At 45.2% G+C, this 21,598-nt stretch overlaps 1 protein-coding gene and 1 pseudogene across 1 annotated transcript in view; both read left to right on the forward strand.

The window, feature by feature from the left end:
* The first annotated feature begins 1,065 nt into the window (after nucleotides 1-1,065).
* LOC105296714 lies at nucleotides 1,066-4,491 on the forward strand (annotated as a pseudogene).
* Nucleotides 4,492-13,128: 8,637 nt separating this feature from the next.
* HNF4G (hepatocyte nuclear factor 4 gamma) overlaps nucleotides 13,129-21,598 on the forward strand; it is a 97,146-nt gene continuing 88,676 nt past the window's right edge. The window contains exon 1 of the mRNA XM_023534612.1: nucleotides 13,129-13,227. The gene's annotated coding sequence lies outside the window, so the exon portion shown is untranslated. The remainder of the gene's footprint in view (nucleotides 13,228-21,598) is intronic.

Here is a 21,598-nt window from a genome sequence, read left to right on the forward strand (position 1 = left end):
CAGCTGCTCGCTTCGGAACCCAGGCCGAAGGAACGCTGCTGCCACTATTTTAGAGGGGAAAATATATATATATGGCAATTAAATGTCCTGGCCTAGAAATACACAGGTCCCTTCCACGGATTATCTCTACTTCCTCTGCCAGCCAGGATGATGTCCTGCTCACCTGCCAGGCACCGAGTGAGCTAGTAGTTAGGAAATATTTTAAAAAGTCTCCTAAATTTTTCTATTCCCCTTCACTTCTACATGTAAATCGGTTTTAAAAAATCATCTTTTTCTTGTCTTATCTTGTCAAATATAGCCAAGAGCAAAATGTTGTTTGTAACACCTGCTTTCTGAATGTGTTTCCTGGTACTCAGAGTAGCTCGGTACGGAATCTGACTGCCAAGCGACTATAACCAACAGCTTACCAAATGCTTCCCTGACGCCTTTCACTGGGGACGTGTTTCTGTCTGCTGTCTGCACCCTGCCCTGGGGACAGTAGCCTGCCAAGGACTCTCTCTCCCATTGTTCCGATCCCATGGGGCCCAGAAATGCAAGTCCCCCCAGCCACCAGGTGCTCAAACTGCATCCTCTGTATGGACTGTGAGCACCCGCTGGCTTCAGCAGAGCCTTAGGGGAGCAGAGGACTGGGGTGCACCTGCAAGTGATAGCAAGGTAGATGGCGAGAGTAAGCAAAAAACGGTGCCCACCTGCGCCTCCATTCCTAGAGAGCGTCCCAGCAGCCCCCTGTGTGGCCTGAAGAACCTAGAAAAAGAACAAAATGCCAAGTTAGCAAGGGGAAGGAAATCCTAAAGATCAGAGTGGAAATAAATGAAATAGAGATTAAAAGACAACTGAAAAGATCAGTGAAACTAAGAGCTGTTTTTTTTGGAAAGATAAACAAATTGGCAAACCTTTCGCTAGACCCACTAAGGAAAAAGAGAGAGGGCTCAAATAAATAAAATCAGAAATGAAAGAGAAGTTACAAGTAATACCTGAGAAATACAAAGGATCGTAAGAGAGTATTATGAACAATTATATGCCAGCAAATTTGACAACCTAGAAGAAATAGATACGTTTCTAGAAATGTCCAGCCTTCCAAGACGGAAACATGAGGAAATAGAAAATCCGAGCACACCAGTTAATGGTGAGCAGATTGAAACCTCACAACGAATAAAAGCCCAAGACAAGACGGCTTCACAGATGAAATCTACTCAACATTCAAAGATTTAATATCTGTCCTTCTCAAATTCTTCCAAAATATTAAAGAGGAAGTAATGCTTTCAGACTCATTTTAGAAAGCCAACATTCCCCTGATGCCAAAACCAAGCCAGGACACAACAAAAAAGGAAAGTTACAGGCCAGTATCCCCGACAAACACAGTTACACAAATCCTCAGCAACACAATAGCAAACCAAGTTCAACAGCACATTAAAAGCATCACACGCCACGGTCAAGTGGGATTGATTCCGGGGGTGCAATGAGGGTCCAACACCTGTAAATCAATCAGCACGATACACCGCATTAACAAAGTGAAGGATAAAAATCAGATGATCATATCAATAGATACAGAAAAAAGCATTTGAAAAGATATGACATTCAATAATTATAAAAACTCTCAATAAAATAGGTATCGAAGGAAAGCACCTCTATATAATAAAGTCCGTATACGACTGACTCAAAGATAACATCACACTCAGTGGTGAAAAACCAAAAGCTTTTCCTCCAAAATCAGGAACAAAACAAGGATGCCCCCGCTCCTGCCACTTTTATTCAAGATAGTGTGGGCCGTCCTAGCCAGAGCAGTGAGGCAGACAAAAGGCTATCACATTGGAAAGGAAGAGTAAAATGGTCTCTATTTGTAGACAACATGATTTTATGTTTGGAAAATCCTAAAAGCTTCACTAAAAACTGTTAGAAATAAAAAGTGAATATAGTAAAGTTGCAGGATGCAAAATCAATATGCAAAACACTGTTGCATTTCTACACGCGAACAATGAACTATCAGAAAGACAAATTAAGAAAACGATCCTATTTAGAATTGCACCAAAAATAATTAAATACCTCAGAAAACATTTAACCGAGTAGTTGAAAGACCTATTCACTGAAAACTACAAGACATCGTTGAAAGAAATTGAAGAAGACACGAATAAATGGAAAGATAATCCATGCGCATGGATTAGAAGAATTAGTATTGTTAAAATATTCATACGACCCAAAGATATTTATAGATTTAATGCAATCTCTAGCAAGATTCCAATGGCTTTTTTCAGAGAAATAGAACAAAAAGCTCTAAAATTTGTATGGAACTACAGAAGAACGCGAAAAGCCAAAGCCATCTTGAGAAAGAAGAATAAAGTTGGAGGCCTCATGCTCTCCGATTTCAAAGTAGCTTACCCATCTAAAGGAATCATAAAAATGATGGTATTGGCCTAAAAACCAACACACAGATCAAGGGGATAGAATAGAGGGCCCGGAACTAAACCCATGAACACATGGTTAATTAATTTATGTCACTGGAGGGAAGAAAATACGGGGGAGAAAAGACAGTCTTTTCAATAAATGTTGTTGGGAAAACTGGACGGCCACATGCAAAAGAATGAAATTAGGCTCCTGTCTTACAACGTGCATAAAAATCAAAGACTCGAATGTAAGACCCGAAATCATAAAACTAGAAGAAAACGTAGGTGGGAAGGGCCTTGACTCTCTTGGTGATAATTTTGGGATCTGACTCCAAAGAAAAGGGCGACAAAAGCAAAAATAAACAAGGAGGGCTACATCCAACCAGTAAGCTTTTGCACAGCGAAGGAAGCCATCAGCGAGATGAAAAGGCCACCTTCCGAATAGAAGGTGTTTGCAACGCCCCCCCTTCTTCACCTGTTTGGTTAGGAGTTCAATCCCTGTCCTCTCCGCCCCTTCCCAGCAGTTAGTCACCGTCACGTCTGTGTGTCCTTCCAGCAGCGCTCACCCTAAACGCTAACGAGGCCACCTCTTCGTCTGTGAACACACACCTCTGTCTGCACGCTGAGAAGCCCAGCCCAGGCTGTCACTGAAAAGCCACTGAACTCCTCAGGCTCGTTTGTGAGGAAAGGGTCATTGGAGTATTCCGTGTCAAGCACCTGGAGGCAGAAACAGAGCCAGCCTCTCGTTTCATAAATGGAGCTGGGATCCAGAATACAGAAAAATGAGCAGTTCCCGCAGAAGCCGGGCAGAAAGACTGCCAGCAAGTGTCCAGATCCGAATAACCTCAGATTAACAACTGCGGACATCAAGGAAATGGTTGCTTTGCTGCCGTATAGCTCCAGGACCTGGAAAAACTGGATGGTTCCTGGAGTGATTTCATGGCCGGAACCCTCCATTCACTCACCCAGCGGATGCATCTTGTCAGCGAGCTGAACATCCCGAGGCTGGGTAGTTGCAGCTTGCCTTCGATGATGCTGGAGCGCTGGGTCCTTCCTCCCAGGTAAAGCAGCGCCTGAACTTGAAGAGCTGAAATTGTCCCGGAACAGTGACGCGGGTGGGAGGAAACGTGCCTCTGTTCCTCCAGAAGTTCCGAGAAGCAAGCAGGAGCCAACTCTTGTGGTCGTGGGTGGCGCCCTCACATCAGAAGACGGGGTGTTTGTGGTCAGTTGCTAAGTATGCCGCAAAATCTTGAAGTACTTGATCTTTGCATTAACAGAAACATTGGTGACAGTCTAAACAGTATCGCTCGGGGATTAGAAAGTACCTCAGATCTGCAAGTGCTGGACTTACAATCACGTGCATTATCACGAGAGTCAAACTGTTGGATGCAGGTTTTAGATACCTGCTTGCGATGAGGAAACTAGACCTTGCCTGCAGCAAGGAGCTGGGAGGAGATTTTGAAGACTCACGAGCTCCGTTGACCACACCGAAGCCTCAGGAAGTCCTGGACCTTAACCAGCGCTCCGTGACAGCACGCAGTGTGGGCTCGCTGACCCAGGTTAGCCCTTTACTCTTGAGTCTTCCAGAACTGGATTTATCCTCCAACAAGATGGTGGGCAGCTCTTCTGAAACCTACTAAGCAGACTCCGACTTTTACCAGCAGTGGAGTTATTACTCATTAACAACTGTGCTTTTGAGAGTGAGACTTCCTGCTCCTGAGCGACAGAGGACAAGGCCCTCCTGGCATCAGTAATACAGACAGGTCATCTGTCCCAGGTGCAGAAGCTCTCCCTGGGCTATAACAGCATCTGTGATGAGAGATGGGCCATCGTCATGAGGTGTGGTTCTTCCTGTGGATAACTAATATCCAGGCTAACCAAACTGGATATTAGTCTTGGGCCATCGGCTTTTCAGCATTGTGAACAATGGTTTAAACACTCGTTACGTGCTGTGACCAAACTTCCCGAGATCACTGAGGTAGGAATGGAAATGACGGCTGCCCCGGCCTCACAGGAGGACGAACTGGGGTGCTCTGACCGAGGTCACAGAAGCGGCGTTCGCTTTGACCGTCCTGGATTTCAGGAAGCTGATTTCCCAACACTTCGCTAAGCTACAAACCCTTCTCCAAAGGAGGAAAAGAACAGGAATGAGTCCCAGTGTCATCAAAGGAGCATCGCTGTCTGGCCATTTAGTGGGAGGGGTGGGCACTGTGCTCAGGAAAAGAAGCCAGTTCACTACTGTAATTTGGCTGGAGGAGAAGGAAGCTTGGAGTGGCCGTGACAGTCGTTGGCACCAGGGAAGCATTGGGCCATACATTGGGAAGGACCTTGCAGGCCACGTTAAGCCCTTTGCAGCTGAAGAGAAGACACTAAAAGTTTTAAAATAAGTGACCATGGAGACGATTGCCTGTTTTGAAAGCTGTCTCCGAGCAGGGATTTGTAACCTGGGGCATAAATACCTCAGCAGTTCTTAGGTAGCTTGTAGGTGTCCAGAGTCACTCTGACATTACGTATACAGTTCTGTGTGTCGTGCAGTTGCTTGTCTCTTCTGAGAGAGAGACCACATACTAGTCTGCTCGGGGTACTGTGACAGAGTGCCACAGACCGAGTGGCTTAAGGAACAGAAAATGACCTTCTCACAGTTCTGGAGGCTGGAAGTCATGATCAGAGTGTCAGCAAACTTCGTTTCTGGTGAGAGCTCCTTTCCTCGCTTGCTAGACAACCAAATTCTTGCTCTGTTCTCATCAAGAAATGCCATGTGAGAACAGTGTCTCATCCCATAAGGACATTAACCCTTTTGGGTCAGAGCCCCACCCTTGTGACCTCCTTTAATCTTATTTACTCCTTAGAGGTCCCCTCTCCAAATGCCATCACACTGGGGGTTAAGGGTTCGACATGTGAATTTTGATGGGACACAAATTATCCATAAGAGACCATAATTTTGATCAGATTTTCAAAGTGATTCAAACCCGAGAAAGTTTAACAGTCCTGGATGTGAAAAGTTAATTAAGGATCGGAGCCAGGGAGCTAGAAAGTTAAGGGGGGTACTTAGAATGGACAAACTTTTCTTTTTTAAGTATGATTAAAGAATACACCGACAGGTTAAATAGGGTTAAATTCACGCGATTAGGGAGTCACAGTTGTCACCCACCCAACACCTGTTCTCCCGCCCTTTCTTAATGTAATAGATTGGGGAAAAATGGCCATAAGTTCCTCCCATCCTTATACGCATTGCGGCACCCTCCCAGCAGGAAGTAAAATCTCTCTCTCCACTCGAATCTTGGCTTGGCCACGTGAATGTTCTGACGGAGGGGACATTAACAAACGTCAGATAAACAGATGCTTAAAAAGTACTCGTGCATCGAGGCTTGCCTTCTCTTGCTTCTGGGAAGCCCGAGACCGCCATGGGAAGAAGCCCTAGCTTCTCAGAGGATGAGAAGTCATGTGGGAAGAGAGGGAAGCCCAGCCATCTCAGCTGAGGGCCCAGACATGAGCATGACGCCATCGCAGCTCATCTAACCTCAGCCAAGCCATTTCAGGACTACCCCCACGAAGAACCGAGAGACATAATAATTGTTGTCTTAAACCACTGAGTTTTGAGGCAGCTTGTTATACAGCGAAATCCAATTTACTAATATGTTCTTATTAACAAGACCCCAAATATACCTGGCTACCTAAGACGCCTTCCTATTATGCGTAGCTGTAAACGGCATCTTCGTGATCCAGTTCTGGCCGACGCGGCATAAACATGAATTGCTGATTGGCGTTTGAGAGTAAGGGAGTCCAAAGGGAGGTGATTCCGACCATTGGCACGATCCTTCGGCCCTTTGCTCTTCCTTCTCATTCCTGCCTGGAACGCAGATCAAATAAAGGAAGCCTCCTGTGACCTGGATGAGAATCCCACACAAAGGATGCAGGACAGAGGCAGAAAGAGCTTGAACCCTGATGGCACTGCTAGGCTGCCCTACTGGGTGGGAACTACTTCCCTCCAGGCTTTTTGTTCTGTGAGAAAAATAAAACCCTTTCTTTAACCCACGGGAGCAGATGAACTGAAATACTCACTCAGGGTAATGGAAAAAGTGCCGTCGCTGACGGTTTCTGTGTTGCTGGTTTAGGCACCGGGTGAATCGTCGTGCCATTAATTAATGTAAAAAGAAGAGCAGGCTGGGGAGGAATATTGAACTTGAAGTGCATGTGAAGAGACACACTGTTTAGAAGGTGGCTGGCACGCCCAGCTCCTGCAGTTTTGATACTTAAGAGAAAGGTCTGGGAGTGAATATAATTTAAGGAAGCGACAGCCAGCGCTGCAGTGGGGAATGTTGTTAGTGTTCCCAGGATCACCCACGAAGAGCACACAGAGCGACAAGGAAAATGTCGAAGAGGAAATGCGTGGAGAATATCATCAGTCCTTACAGGATGGTAGGAGCAAAGTGGTGAGAAATCCGGATCAAGTAACGTTTAAGAGGGTTAGACATAGACTTGATACAAGGACCGGACCTGGGCTCATTGGATCGCCAACCAGGAAGCCACTGAGGCCCTTCCCAAGAGCGGAGTTTGGAAAAGAAACAACAAAGCTCGGGATAGGCAGAGGAGGGATGGAGGCGTTGCCACAGAGACTGGAAATTGCCTCGGCTCTTGACTCTTGGCTGCAAAGGACAAAAAATAGGGTAACACCAGAAGGAGATGGGGTAGAGAGAGCAAATTCAGTTGCTTTAAAAATATATAGTTTTTTAGTTTGTTGGTAAGACTTGAATGTTCTTCTAGCCTGCAGGGAGGAAGTCACTGGAGAGGGAAAGTTTGAAGATACAAGAAAAATAAATAATTGATAGAACGAGGCCAGGCATAGGAAAGAAGGGTGGGATCAAGAACACAGGTGGAGGGATTTACCTTAAACGGGAGTTGAATCTCCGCTTCCGGTGAGAGCATCAATATTTCTTCCTGAGAAGGGAAGATGCACTTGGTTCTCCGTGGATACACAGAGATACAGAGGGCCTGACCACCGCAGTCGGGAGCTTTTATCTGATGTCTGATCTCGATTGGAGATGTGTGCGTGATCAGGCAGGCAGAACTGGTGACATCACTTGTCAGGATTAAACCGTGGCAGAAATCCTCATCCAGCTGCTGTCAGCTTTTGCAAGCATTCGCTGCTCTTAAATTCATACATACATAATACAGTGCTACTTCATGATTAATATTTCAAAATGTTATGGATTAAAAAAAAAACCCAAAACACCTTAGGTCAAAGACTGATTATTTCTCTGTAGTTTCTGAAATTATCAATATGCTTCTAGAAGTGAACACTTGTTCTCATGGCTCAGCAGTATGGAGAGAATTCGAATACATTTAATTGTGACGAATTAAAATTATTGTCTCTTGAACGAGCTCAGATTTATAAACTAGCTGCCCTGAAAAGAGAATAATATTTTATGTAAATAGAGAAGAGAAAAATATATTCAGAACGTATACGCATATTGTTTACGAAATGACATTTGAATTTAGAATGAAGGAAGGAGGAAAGATCATTGAGCTTATGGGCCAGTTCAATTCAGGGATTAATCTACGGCAGTATTTTGGAGGGCTTTTCAAGGACCATTTGACTTAGCATTTTAGTTACTTGAAATTAAAATACAAGTGGGCAAAGACTAGGAGAAATCTATAGTAACAGTTTGCCTGATATCTGTCAAAAATTGTACTAAACAGATGAGGTAAATGAATGTATTTACTTATGACTGCATATTTTTCTTAGTGCTTGATTTTTACAATGAGTGGAATTAAGTGGTTTTTATTGGGCTGTCTGATATTTTGCAGACCAGATTCAAACATTCAAACAAATGTTTCTTGTGGATATATCTCATATCTATTTCATCCCGTGACATGAATTGCAATGGTCACTTTTTGCCTCTTTTCTCTGCACTTACTAGCTCCATAATTCCAATCCTCAGCTTCTCCACTTGTGAAATGATATTAATAAAACAAATCTCCTAAGGTTTCTGTAAATACTCGATGTATTAACCGACTGAAAGTCCTTAAAACAATGCCTGGCACATCGTAAGCAAGCCCCCCAAAAGTCAGCTATCATTAAAATATGGCAATGATTTTTTGATGACTGTTTCATTCATCAAATACTTTATAATTATAGTTTGAGTTGCCATAACCAAGCAGATTTGAACCTACTTGTTTTTTGATATTTGATGAAGTCAGTTTTTGGAGGATGATGTGTGTAACAAGTCATCAAAAGTAGGTGTATAATTAACTCCATCTTCTCCTTTTCTCTTTTTCTCTTCCTTTCTTCTCTCTCTCTTTCTGTCTTGAAAAATGGAGGATGGCTTTTTGTGGCTATTTTAAGAGTCCAAATAGGAAGTGGACACTTATTAGCTTCCTTTAAAATTTTTTAAAATTTGAATATTAACTGGTTCCAAAACTGATAATGAGTTTAATCCAAAAGAAAACAAACAACATAAAATCAATGTGAAGATTATATGTAGAAGAACAAGTATAATGATAAATGGATTATCTCAAGCAAAGATCAGTAACCGTAATTATTGAAAACAAAAATAAATGGAGTAAATGTGAATGATTACATCATAAAGTCCCTGATGTAACTGTTTATTTCCTTTCCTTTAGCTTTAAAGCTACATTTTCTTTTCCATTTCTTAAACTCATCTTGGTTTGTAAATAAGAAAACAGCTTAAGACTCAGTCTTTTAAGGACATCTAGAATCAGCATTTTCTCTTATGCCCACTAGATGGCAGGTATAGGATTCTGAATGCCTTTCAGAAGCGATGTGTAGCCTATTCTTACTTGGCAGCACTAGATGAGAAAACCGATTTGGTTCAAATTAGAACATTTTAGGTATGAGTCTCTTTCTCATTCTTCCCTCTCAATCTTCTACATGTAACCTTAAAAAAAAAAAAAAAGAATAACTAGTAAAACTGGTCAAGGGTCTAGGGTTTCTCATAAGGCTTTTGGGTCCTGTCTACGATTACAGAGTAAAACAACAGCCCGCTTGCGTATTTTCTTTATTGAAATATTGTAAAAAAAAAAAAATCTAGCAACAAACCTGTACTTAACTAGCCATGTGTTTTCCTGTAAAAGGTTAAAGATAGTTTTTCCTCCCCTTTGAGAACTTATGATCTGAAATGGTGCGTTGCCTCTGTGAAATCTCGGCCTTTTAATTTTCTCACAGTGGAAGGTCCTGTGGCTCCCTGTTATGCAAGGAGCAGTTAGAGATTACACTGTAACTTGGTAATCAATTTCCTTTTATTTTCTCCTTATGATAGGAGATAATAGGGAAATAGGAAACTTTCAAAAGGTTCTATTTCCTTTTTTTTTTCCCTCTGCAGTTTGGATTAGAATTTTTTTTTCCTCCTGATTTCAAATGAGGTTGAAAAAACTCAATTTTCTGGTTTGAACACTTGTGCCTTTGCATTGAGGGGCCAAGGCTCTGAAATGTAAAGGGTCAATCTTTGTTACAGAGGGGTTCATTGCAGAGAAGGGCGTGCTCTGCAAAGACAAACAGGTCCCACAGATAGTTGCCAAGGGCACCAGATACATCTTTGCATTCTACCTTGAACTAGCATACTCATATCACCTCTTTTTTATTGCACGCACCATAAATGACTGTAAAAGTTTGCAAATCTTGCATAGACCTTGACAATCAATACTTTAGCAGGAAATCTACAAAGAGAGGGGGATGGGGGAAAAGAAATCCAGCCCAGCAGTTTGTTTTTTTGGCACAGGAACCTTAACGTTGACATTGAGAATTACTGAATGTTCCGTGTGTGTGTGTGTGTGTGTGTGTGTGTGTAGGCCAGATGCATAACATACGCCAAGCAATTTCAATTTAAACGCTCAATCTGCAATCTTGGCTTTACATTTATATTAATAGGTAACATAGTTTGGGGACATTGCTGTGGCCTTATTCACATGGGCTTACTCTGGGTGTTCCTGATGTGACTTTAGCATAAAATAAAGACTAATTTTTATCTGGGTCAGTGTGTGGCCAGCAGGGTGCCTAGTCCTGCCGGCCATGTCTGCAGGTTTTCACAAGTGTTTTTAAGCCCCTGACTCCCCAAAAGATACAGACAAGAGTCTGGATGTTGCTGTATAGAATCTACACAGCGTTGCTGCTGCTGGGGAGGGGGGGGGTCACCAGTCAATCCCTCCCGCGCAGTCGATCTGCCTGTTCTTCCACTATGTGTTTGTCCACGTGAAATTCAAGGCATTAAAGGTGGACGCCGCGTGACAAGTGTGGCAGATCAGGCCACACTTTTGGCAGACGAGGGTACCAAAGCCCCGGGATCCGAGGGGCAGACCTCGCTGGAAGCTCTGTAAAGGGGCTGAGGAGACGCGCCGGCTCGGCGGCCCCTTCCCAGGGGCTGGAGCCCGCAGCCCCGAAGCCCGGCAATCTGCGCCCCGCTTTGGGCAGCGCTAGGGAGCGAAAGCCCCGCGGCCCGCAGGCCGTTCCTGCCTCGCCTCCGCCCCACCCAGCTGGCAGAGTCCTTCCCCCGCCCGCAGCCCCGGGGCCTGAACCCCGGTCTGCCCTCCTGATGCATAAAACATTCAGCGGCCTCCAGGGAGTTTTTGAAATTCTGGCGGAGGCTGCTTTACCTAGGCTGCTTCGCCCCCAGGGTCAAACACAGCCCCAAAGGTTGAGTTGGGGGGCGCGCTCAGCGCAGCTCCAGATTCTTAATTTCACCCGAGTCCCAGGGGCCGCTTCCCGCCTGAGGCCCTTTACACCCGAGTGGCTTGGACGAGGTCACTGGGCTTTTACCCAAATCCAGAAAGGACCGGCAGGTGGAGAACTGCATGAGATTTTCTTCCTTTTTTATTATTTTTTTCCTCGCGCGTTGTGAAGGTGCGTGAGGTGAGCGGTAATCCCCACCGATCGCGCCCGCGCCCAGCGGTGGCCGGTCGGGTGTGGGCGCGACCGCGACGCCAGGTCCCCGAGCTCCGCAGGTGAGCAGAGGTGGCGCGCCTCCGCAGGAAGAGGGCGGCTGCCGCTCGTGTCTCGGGATGGTTTTGCGGACAGGGCGAGGGACGTGGCGTTGCCGTCGCAAACGCGGTCCTGGACGCTGAAATCAGGGAGACCTTTTCCCTCGAGGTTCCGCGCGCCTGCCCGCGTCCACCCCACCTCGGGGGCGACCCGAGGCCACTGCTGGTCACGGATAGCATCAGCACCGTTCGTGGAAAAACCTCGAGTCCCATCAAGACGATCTACTGGCCCTGGGAAGAGGGAGGGATCAAACGATGCGAAAAACGCGGTCGACGCGGAAAGGAAAAGCACAGGCTAAATCAGACGCGCCACAGGAGGATGAAGTCAAGGGGTTTTTATCGATGCCACGTTTTCTAATTAGGGTGCAAGACCAGATGCGACGTAAGCGCATCTGTGTATAATTCCCCCTAAACGCCAACTCTTGAAACAGAACTTTATAGGTCTTGAGAACCTTTCCCCCCAAATTATCCCAGTGTCTTTCCTTCTCGTGGTCCCCTCGCCCCAGCCCCACGCACCAGGGGCCACGCACTTCTCATTTCCGGAGTCATCAGCTCATGCCATGAAGAATCGTAATGAATTAGTATCAAGAGCGATATAAGGGATGCTGTGAAGCTTGGTCACTGGGTGCTGGCTGATCTAGTAAAAACTGCCGAGCCGGAGCCCAGCTATTTCCTCTTGATGCCGCTTGTTTGTTTATTTCGTCAGTTGAAACCACTCCCTTCGTGCTGCGTACCGGGGAAGGTGGGTAGATTACGTAAACTCTTGGAGATTTTCCTGAATTCGACAAATGCAGTGCTTCTTTTACATAATAACTAAGGCTCAACAGAATTTAACTGCTTCCTTGAAGGTACTGCCATCGTTAGTCAAAATGCTTGTGGTGATACAATTCTCTGGCAAAGGTTCTATCTCTGGTGTCAAAATAGTTTTGAACCCAGAACATGTGTTGATAATTTCCTCGTAGATCAGCGAATCTACCGTACGGTGATGATGAATCCATCATGCGAAACCGAACCCATTGACATCGCGGATTAACAGTGAAACAGACCGTTGAATTAAAACATCTGGCGGGAAGAGCAGATGTCAGGTGGCGTGAAAGCTTCTGCGAATAGGGGATGCAGAATCTATCCTCAGATTTTCGGCGTTTTATGGGAACTATATACTTATATTTGGGCATGTGATAAGACAACCTTCACTGTCCACGTATCAGGAAATATATTTAGAGAATGTGCACGGGTGATCTTTAAACAATACAGCTATGAAAGATTTGCATAATAAACACGACCCGTTAATTCTTACGCTTCCGCCTCAGCTCGGTCTGGACAGTTCCCGACGTAGACAGAGGCCGCTTTGGTGACACGGTGTGCGGAGCACGTGGGCACCGAGGACCCGAAGAATGTTCTGTTCAAGAAGGTCGATTCAAAGAAAATAGTATATGATCTCTCCTCTTTGTTCTGTTTTCTAAAAGAACCAACTACTTGTTTTTAAAAGAGCCTTTCAGCAAGAGATTCAGGAGGAAACAAAGTTTAGTAAACCCGATCTGAAAAGAAAAAGGAAAAAAATAAAAAAATAAAACCTAGTCCTTTGATCTCCCTGGCATTGTTTATTACAGCCTTAAGGTAACCGCCAATCCCCCCCGGTCTGAAAAGAAAAACCTTACGGATTAAGTAACTGTCTGTCTCATGAAGGTAATTGTTTGACCTAAAGTCATCCATTCCTGAAACCACGAAGTTAAATTGTTGAGATGTTTCGAAGAGCCACAGCTTCTGACCGTACTGCTTGGTTAACAAAAAGCCTGACCCAGGTGGCCAGCCCAGCTCGAAGAATCTGAGCATCGTTTCTCCAAATGAGAAGGTGCCCGGGGTTTGGGAGCGAGAGAGGAAGTGTCCTATCAGATGCATATGTAAATGGATGCTCAATGACCGGGAAGCTCCATGACAGAAGCCACAGGTGGCTCCCTGGGCCGGGATGGAGGACTGGTCTCCCTCTTCTTCCCGGCACACTCTTGGAGAGCAAGGCGGTCACGAGCGTCGGGGCAGAAGTTAACCCCAGTGGCCCAAGGTGCGCTTTAATGAAGTGGTCGCGGCTTCCCCTCGTGTCGCGGCCGCAGCGCTGTGCCTAGTAACCTGTTTAATTCCCTTTAATAACACTTCCGGCCCTTTGCTGGACCCCACCGGCTCGGAACCGTGTGTGCGTCCTGGGGTCCGCAGGCCCCCGCTCGCCCACACGCACGGCCCCAGGGCGGACACCGCTCCGGTCGCGGCGCGCCCCGGGCGGGGGAGGCGCCGGTGTCGCGTCTCGGGGACCGCGCTGGGCTACAGGTCGCGGGGCGGCACCGGGCGGGGCTCCCCCGGGGGCGGGAGAGCGGCGAGTCCGGTGGTCAGGCCGCGGGGCGCCTCGCCCTGGCGGTGACATTCAGGCGTGTGGCGCGTGGCAGTCATCGCCTTGCGACCTCTGGGAGGCCCCGAGAGCCCACGGTCGGCCGGGGCTGGGGCTGGGCTGCCGGTCGCCCGGCCCCGCCGCTTTCGGTTCCATCCAGGCTGCTGGTTACTGTTTAACGTCCCCACCCACGTTTCAGTTTGTTTAGTAAATCGATCCCGCCGTGAGAGTCAGGCCGCTGTCTTGTCGCCATTGGGCAAAGCCACTATTCTCCCAGCCCAGCATATGGTCTAAGGTCTTTGCGAGAGATCGGGGGAAACAAACAAACAAACAAACAACCTGCAGGGCCCTGGGCCTCCCCGCCCGGCGCGCCCGGCCGCACGTCCGCCGCCCGCCGACTTCCCGGGCCGGAGTCGTGAGCCGCAGCCCGGGACGCGGCCGCGGGGCGGGCGGGGGACCCGCGGCCCCGAGATGCGGCGGCCGCCGCGCCGCTGACTGCCACGCGGGAGCCGTCGCGCGCAGGTGAGTGTCCCCGCGGCGGAAGGAGGGGCGCCCGCGCGGGACGCGCCCAGCCCAAGGCCCCCCTAGGCCGGGCGGGTCGAAAGCAGATACCCCGAGGCCTCCCGCAGCCCGCAGAGGGAAGGAGAAAGGGCTGCGGGGCATGCGCGAGCCTCTCGCCGGCGATGAGTGAAATAAAAGTTGGATTTGTTTGGGAGGGAAAGCTTTGGTGTGTGTCGGCGGGTCACGTGGTTGCCAGGTCTCGGGGGGGGGGGGGGGCTTTGCTGCAGTTTTCTGTGGCCTGGGGCAAGGCTAGGGCGTCAAATAATGTCTGTGGACCACGGAGTGTTTGTGGCCAGGGTTTTGGTCCTGAAACATCACCCCAAGGCCTTCGCTTCATCGCACTTTCTGTCGGTTCCCTCACAAAAAAATTGGGGAAGTGGGCGTCTCCTGTGGCTGGGAAGGTTATATGAAAAACTAAATATTACATATATATTTACTTATGTACATAAATATATATAATTAAACCACTTAGCTTCCTTTGGGAAAAAATGTCTTTTGAAAGCTTATTTAAACAACGTGCTCGTTAAGCAGCCATCATCCCAGGTCTAACGGGATGAGCCGGCACGTGATAAGGTCTTTGACTTCACACCTGATAGACACTCCGAGCTTCTAAGGCTTGCTCAAAACCGTCAGCGGCCATCTCCAGTCAGTCTTCAGATGACACGGGGCTAGGCAGTGTGGGGCACAGAGGCCTACCTTAGTGGGACACCTCACTGAGCGTTGTTTCCTGTTTTTGTTGTGTTACTTCCTCCCGCTTTTCTGCTCATTTTGCTTATATGGTTCTCTCTCTTCACAAGCAGTTGTTCACCATTAAAATATTCTTCCTCTCCAGCTATCACCATTTTTGCGTAATAATCCCGCTGTCCCCACCCTCTTGCCACGCCTCTTTCTGTTTTCATCTTCTGTGCACCCGCTATCAATCAAGTCTTGTTAATGTGCCTTTGAAGTGGCCAAGCTGTAGGGTCCGGCGGCTCCCTGCTACCATTTGGGGGACAGAAGGCGGAGGGTGGTGGTAAATACTCATTTTGCACTTTTCAAAGTGGAGTTTGGAAATCAGTTCTCTTCTTCCCATTTCTCCTAAGCTCCACTTACAGGCCTACGGGTGTGGAATTTTTCTCAACAAGCTTCATGAAGGCAGTGCAACCCTTCTAAAGTGTGTCTATTAACATCTCACAAAGCATTTTATTCTGGAGATTGTGATTATAAGCATATGGGCAGCGTAAATTAACTTTGAGGGTTGCTAATTTTTCTTAGCACCTGCATGCCCATAATAATTATTTATTTTTGAGTTCCCTGTTTCTTTTGAAGATTTCTGTTATTCCTATGAATTCTAAAAGTACTACTTGCTTATAAAGCAACACGAAAATTATAGTAAAGTGAGCCCCTTCCCAAGTCCACTGCATAGGTGTAAACCACCATCACTGATGGGGTTTGAGTCACTCCACGTTTATAACCACAGGGATTTTTCTTTAATTGTTTCAAAAAATTGGGTAATGTCCATAGACCAGCATTCTAAAATTTATATTTTTTTAGAAGCTTTCAAACATTTCTCTGTCGATATATGAAGATTCTTTTTTTCAGTGTATTTACCCAATGTGGCCAGCCAGTATTCCCGAGGATATTCAGGTGGACTTTCCAGTTTCTTATTGTTACAAGCAGTGATACTGTGAATATATGTGGACATTACCTTTGCAGGGGTACTGCAGAATATTTGTTCTCAGAGGAGAATTGCTATCTTCAGGGGGTTTTCACTTTAAATTTGAAAAATTTCGCCAAGTTCCTTCCTAAGTCTCCACAGTATGCTGACCATGCTCCTGTCGACACTAGACCATAATGACGCGATTAAGATGTCACCCATCCAAATGTCGCAAATCGGACTTTTCATTGTCGGAGTTTAATATTTGGAAATTATATAAACCAGTCCTGGAATATCTGACTTGGAGAGTTTGAGAATTTCGCTTTAAAAATATAATAAAGTAGAAAAGGAATTAACTGTATTTCAAAATACCGTCTTATTTTGAGCTTGTAAAAGACACCCCTCGTTAGTTGATATCTATCCATTTACTGAACAGCTGGAGATACTGGTACATACGTGAGAATGCCTGCGTCGCAGCACGCGTGAGTGTGGTGTGTCTGCTGGCTGCTGTTGTGATTTCGTGGCTCTCGACTCACACGTTTGCCATGTTTATGAAAAAGGAGGCACTTCCCTGGGAATGAAAGCATGGTTTTAAATGAGATATCCTAGTTTGGGATCATTAAGAAGCTATAGATGCAAACAAAACAACTGAGTATACAGTGATCCATCCCCACAGAATCACTTCTCTCCACCCTCCCGGTGGGAACTTTCACCCATTGATATTGATCGCCTCATAGACACAAGGAATGGTTTCCTCCTACAGCTGAACAAGCTATTTAGGGATATTATTAATTATATACATATACCTCAGCTAGTACTTACTGAATTCTTAGTATGCGCTCCATACTGTTCTAAGCCATTTACATGCATTTTATTCCTTTTAGAGTCTTTAAACCAATCTTCGCAGGTCATACTACGTCTCCCCATATTCAGGTGGGAAAAACGAAGCAGAAAGAACTTTGAAAACCTGACTAAGGTCGTGCACCTACAAGGGATAAAACTGGAGAGTCAAATCCAGGCTCTAGGCCATGGGAGTAACGTGGTAATGGTGGCTTGCTGCACAGGGGTGCCTAGCAAGCGGGAAGTGAGGACCAAAACCTTCACCCAACCCCGCGGGCCAAGCCATGTCTTCCCGCTCTTGGCTGGGTATTCCTGGGACTTGGCACTTGCCTAGGTCACAGCATGTCCGTAAGGGCCAGCAGCGCCCTGCTCTTACTGTGTCAGGAGCTACAGCTGTGCACACTTGGATGCTCACATAAGTACCTTTAGAACTCAGTACAGCCTTGCCCATGTGTCATGGGTTCTAAAGAACAGCCCTGCCTTCCTGCCATGTTCCTGGCCTTGCGTTTAACACAGGATGACACGGATGCTCTCTTTGTGGGAGAATTAGCTCAGAGCCTCTGACGCGTTGCTGTGAAAACCTTTGGTTTTATCTAGATGATTTTCTAGAAAATGTATAAGAAGTTCACGTTTTATTTATGTGTTTTGTGATTCTCTTAACCTTTTTGGGGGACTTGAAGGTCTTTGAGGATGACCCACTCATGGCACATAAGCCGAGAGAAGGCTTTGTTGTCACATAGGGAGATTTATATCCTTGCCCAGCTATTTATTCAAAAGCGTGGGAGACTTGAGCAAGTTAACCCCTTTGAGGCCCAGATTCCTCAATTTTGAGGCATATGTGATTATAATTCTATCTCATAGGAATTGGATTGGTGATTATACATGTTAATACATGAAAACCATTAGAAAAATCCCTAACGTTTATTGGGTATCCGCTATGTGTTCTGTGTTGCTGTCGTGATAGAATAAAATAAAGCATCTAAAACAGTGCTTGATTTATAGTAAATTCTTAATAAGTGTTACCTGTTTTTATTGAAACTCTCTCTAGAGAAATTATATTTATATACACAAACAGATTGCATATGACTTCAGGAGTTTATGGATCCCTCGAGACCTGGCCTTGGAGGTACGTGATGAATCAGGTGGACATCGTCCCCGCCTTCACGGGGCATTTAGCTAAGCAGTGTAGACAAGGGTCGCACGTAGTCCCATGGTTCGCACATGGGCTTTGCAGTCATTCAGACCTGTGTATGAATGTCAGCCCCGCCCTCTGCCAGCTGTGTGTCCTGAGCAAGTCACTTAATATTTCTGTGCCTCGCTCTACAGTTGTAAAATGAGAATCACAGTCCTTACTCTCAAAGCGTATGTGTGTTCATTCTTGTGCTATTTAAACCAAGCATTTTATTTGTTGAATGTTTGATATCCCCTCTATACTCTTTTCGATATAGAAGAATCACATTTATCACACGACGGCAAAGCATTGACACAGACATCTAAGCGGTGTGTCTCATCACTTAAAAGTGTTGGCTGATAATATCTTTTGGGCCTGGTATGATTTAGTTATATTTTTAATATTTTGAATCTTCGTCCTTCCTGTATACTTGCTTTGCTTGTGTTCTTGGCTTCCTGAAGATTATATAATCTCACCCGCTAATTTTTTTTCTTGCATTTTCTTGTTTCAGACATCATGGCTATCGGTTGCAAATGAAGTTAATATATATTTACTTAGCATGAATTAAGTTATAGACACTGTACACATGCATCTAACTTAGGTGCCTGGAATAGAAATATAAATAAGCAGTCTCCCCACCCTGAAACACAAATAAGCTACTTGGAAGGCAAACACATATTACCATCTATACCATGACGTGATAACTATTGCATCAGTACAATAGATAGAAGTACCGTGGAGAACAGAAGCAGAAAGGATATATTTAGTTTGAAGAGCCTGGAGAGATGTCATGGAGGAGACGATGACTTCCTGATTAGAATTCGCTAGGTAGAGAAGAATCGTAAAGATGGTTAGAGCAGAGGATATTACACATAGAATACGGGAAGTGGCAAGAGGTGAAGTAGAGAAGGAACTGGGCCGGATTCTGACAATCTTAAATATGGGCGACGAAGATTAGAGCTATGTCATAGAGGCAGTGGGGAGCCATCAAAAGTCTGTAAGTAGATTGGGTTATGAAAGCTTTCTCTCTTTTTTTTGTCTTATGGTTAATTGGCAGCATTTCGGAGGATGGATTAAAGAGGGAGGGACAAAAGACAGGGCAATAGTAGGAAGCTTTCATGGCAGTCCAGTGGCAGTGAAGATGTGAGGAGGATAGGTCAGAATCTAGAGATGCTCGGAAGGTCTTTAAACTGAATTTAAGAGCTGCAGAATATGGAAGATGAGAGAAAACGAGGGATGGAAGCTGACCCTAAATCCACATGCTCCGGGATTGTACAGGAACCTTTGATTTGATCGTGACCGTTATATGTAGTTTTTTAACTATTCCTAAAAGTCGCTCATGATTTAAAACTTAGTTTGTATGGCAAAAGTAAACCTTACTCGGTCATTTAAGCAAGGGTGTTAGGTACTTAGGAAGACTATTGTTTCCTTAATTTGGGCTAATTTTCAGCAAAGTAATTATTTCTAAGCTGAATTTTTACAACAACTGACTGTTCTCCCGTCCTAGTCTTACTGGCCTCCAGTCAGTTCCCTTGGATCCAGTGAGAGATGGAGAGAGAGCAATTCTGATCGTTTTCTTTTTTCCTCCATTTAAAACAATTTCTTAACCACTTAACACCCTTATCGTGAAGTCCAAGTGTCTTTGCATCACTGGGCTCCATGTGACTTGGTCTTGATTTCTACTCCAGGCTCCACCTTTCCCTGCTCGAGACCCCTCACTCAAATCTTCAGCCGGAATGAATCTCTTTTAGTTCCTCAAATGCTCTGTGCTCTGTTCTGGCAAAAGTGCCGTTTCTGTTGTTTGGAACACTCGGCCACCACCTCAGTCAGTTTGCCCTTATCATTCTAGCCAACTGCCACTTATCTTGAGATCTTTGCTCAGATGTCACCTTTGAAATCTTTCCTGATCTCCTGACCCAGTGTAACAATTTAATTGTATCGTGACCTTTCTCTGTCTTACCGACTTCATCACACATTGTGGTCACATCATCAGATTGTTCTCCCAGGCTTAACTGTTAGCCCCCTGAGGGTACGGACTTTATTATTCCTGCCCACTTCTTTAGTTGGGCTTTTAGCTGAAATTGAATAAGTTCAACTTCACTGAATGAATAAGTAATTGTAATGGAGAAGGATAGTGAAATACCTATAATACAATAAAAACATTTGTTGAGAACCTAATTTTCAAGAACTACATTCTGTGTTGGGGATGATGAGAAGCAATTCTCTCAAGGTTTTCATGTCTAGTTGGGGATATGAATAAAATAATTATTACCCACTGTGAGAAGTACAAATGCTGAGTACTGGAGAAAGATTATAGAAACCTAGCAGAGGGTTACACGAGAGATGACATATGAATTCTTTATTTTTAATTCAGCGGTGTTATAATTTATTGATATGGAAATATAATGACACCGAGATCATTATATTGAGTTATAATTTGCATTGAGTAAAATCCACTCAATAAGCATCCACTTCAGTGAGTTTGACAGATGTGTGCAGGTGTGTGAGCATTTCCACATGAGGACAGAGCACGTGTTCGCACCCCTGCCAAGCCTCTTCACGCCCTTCATCCATCCGCCAGCCCCTCCGCGGCTCCCCAGACCGCCGCCGATGTGGTTTCTCCCCGGTCACTGTCTTTTGAAATGATATATAAACGGAATCGTAGAGGGTGTGGCCTTTTGTGGCTTTTTTTCATTTAGTGTAATGACTTTGAAATTTAGTCACCTCGTTGTATGTTTCAGTAGCTTATATTCCTTAAAACAAACAAACAAACAAATTTTGGAGGTACGATTGATGTGCAATAAACCGCATGTGTTTTAAGCACACAATTCAAAAAGTTTTGTCACGCGTCCGTACTTGTGAAACCGTCACCAGAGCTACAGTTCCTTCGGGCTCCTGTGTGAAACCCCGCCCTGCCCTTCCTGAGACAACTACTGCTCACCTTTCTGCCCCTGCAAATTAGTTCACATTTTCCAGAATTTCATATTCGTGAGATCATACAGTATTCTACTGCGAATTATATCGAGATTCATTCATTGTATATCTTTTGTGCAGTCGTTTCAAAATCACTTTAGAACTGGTGAGTATTATGCAATGTATTTGTACACATTTAGAGTGGGATCTGCTATTTTCTCACATTACCCTGGAATACGAAGGCATCTTTTAAAACATTTGCAAAATCATTCTCATCAAGTTTATATTACTTAGTTTGAGGCAATGGAAAAAGCATGCAGGCTTCGGAGTCAAACAAATGTGATTCAAACCTGTAGGGACTTGGGCCTGTCAACCAACTGACCTGACTGACCTAAGCCGGCCTCACTCACGGGCATGGCGGGTCGTGGGACTTTGATCAGATGGCATTTAAAGTGCCCAGCACAGAGACTGGCACGAGGCAGATGCACTTAATAAATATTGAGACTGCTCGCTCACTTGAGTCTTCTTTATTAAGTTAATATTTTTATATATTAATCTCTTTCTGTAGGTTTTATGCACACACATACACTTATATTTACACACATACACATGTGTATATACGCACATATGCACATAAACATATATACACACACTGCTTCTATGACTACCACTGACTACCACGACCGGTTAACATTTATTAAGCACTTCCTGTGTGCTAGGCTCAG

The sequence above is a fragment of the Pteropus vampyrus genome, unplaced genomic scaffold (genome assembly GCF_000151845.1).
Source record: "Pteropus vampyrus isolate Shadow unplaced genomic scaffold, Pvam_2.0 Scaffold127, whole genome shotgun sequence".
NCBI classification, from domain to species: domain Eukaryota; kingdom Metazoa; phylum Chordata; class Mammalia; order Chiroptera; family Pteropodidae; genus Pteropus; species Pteropus vampyrus.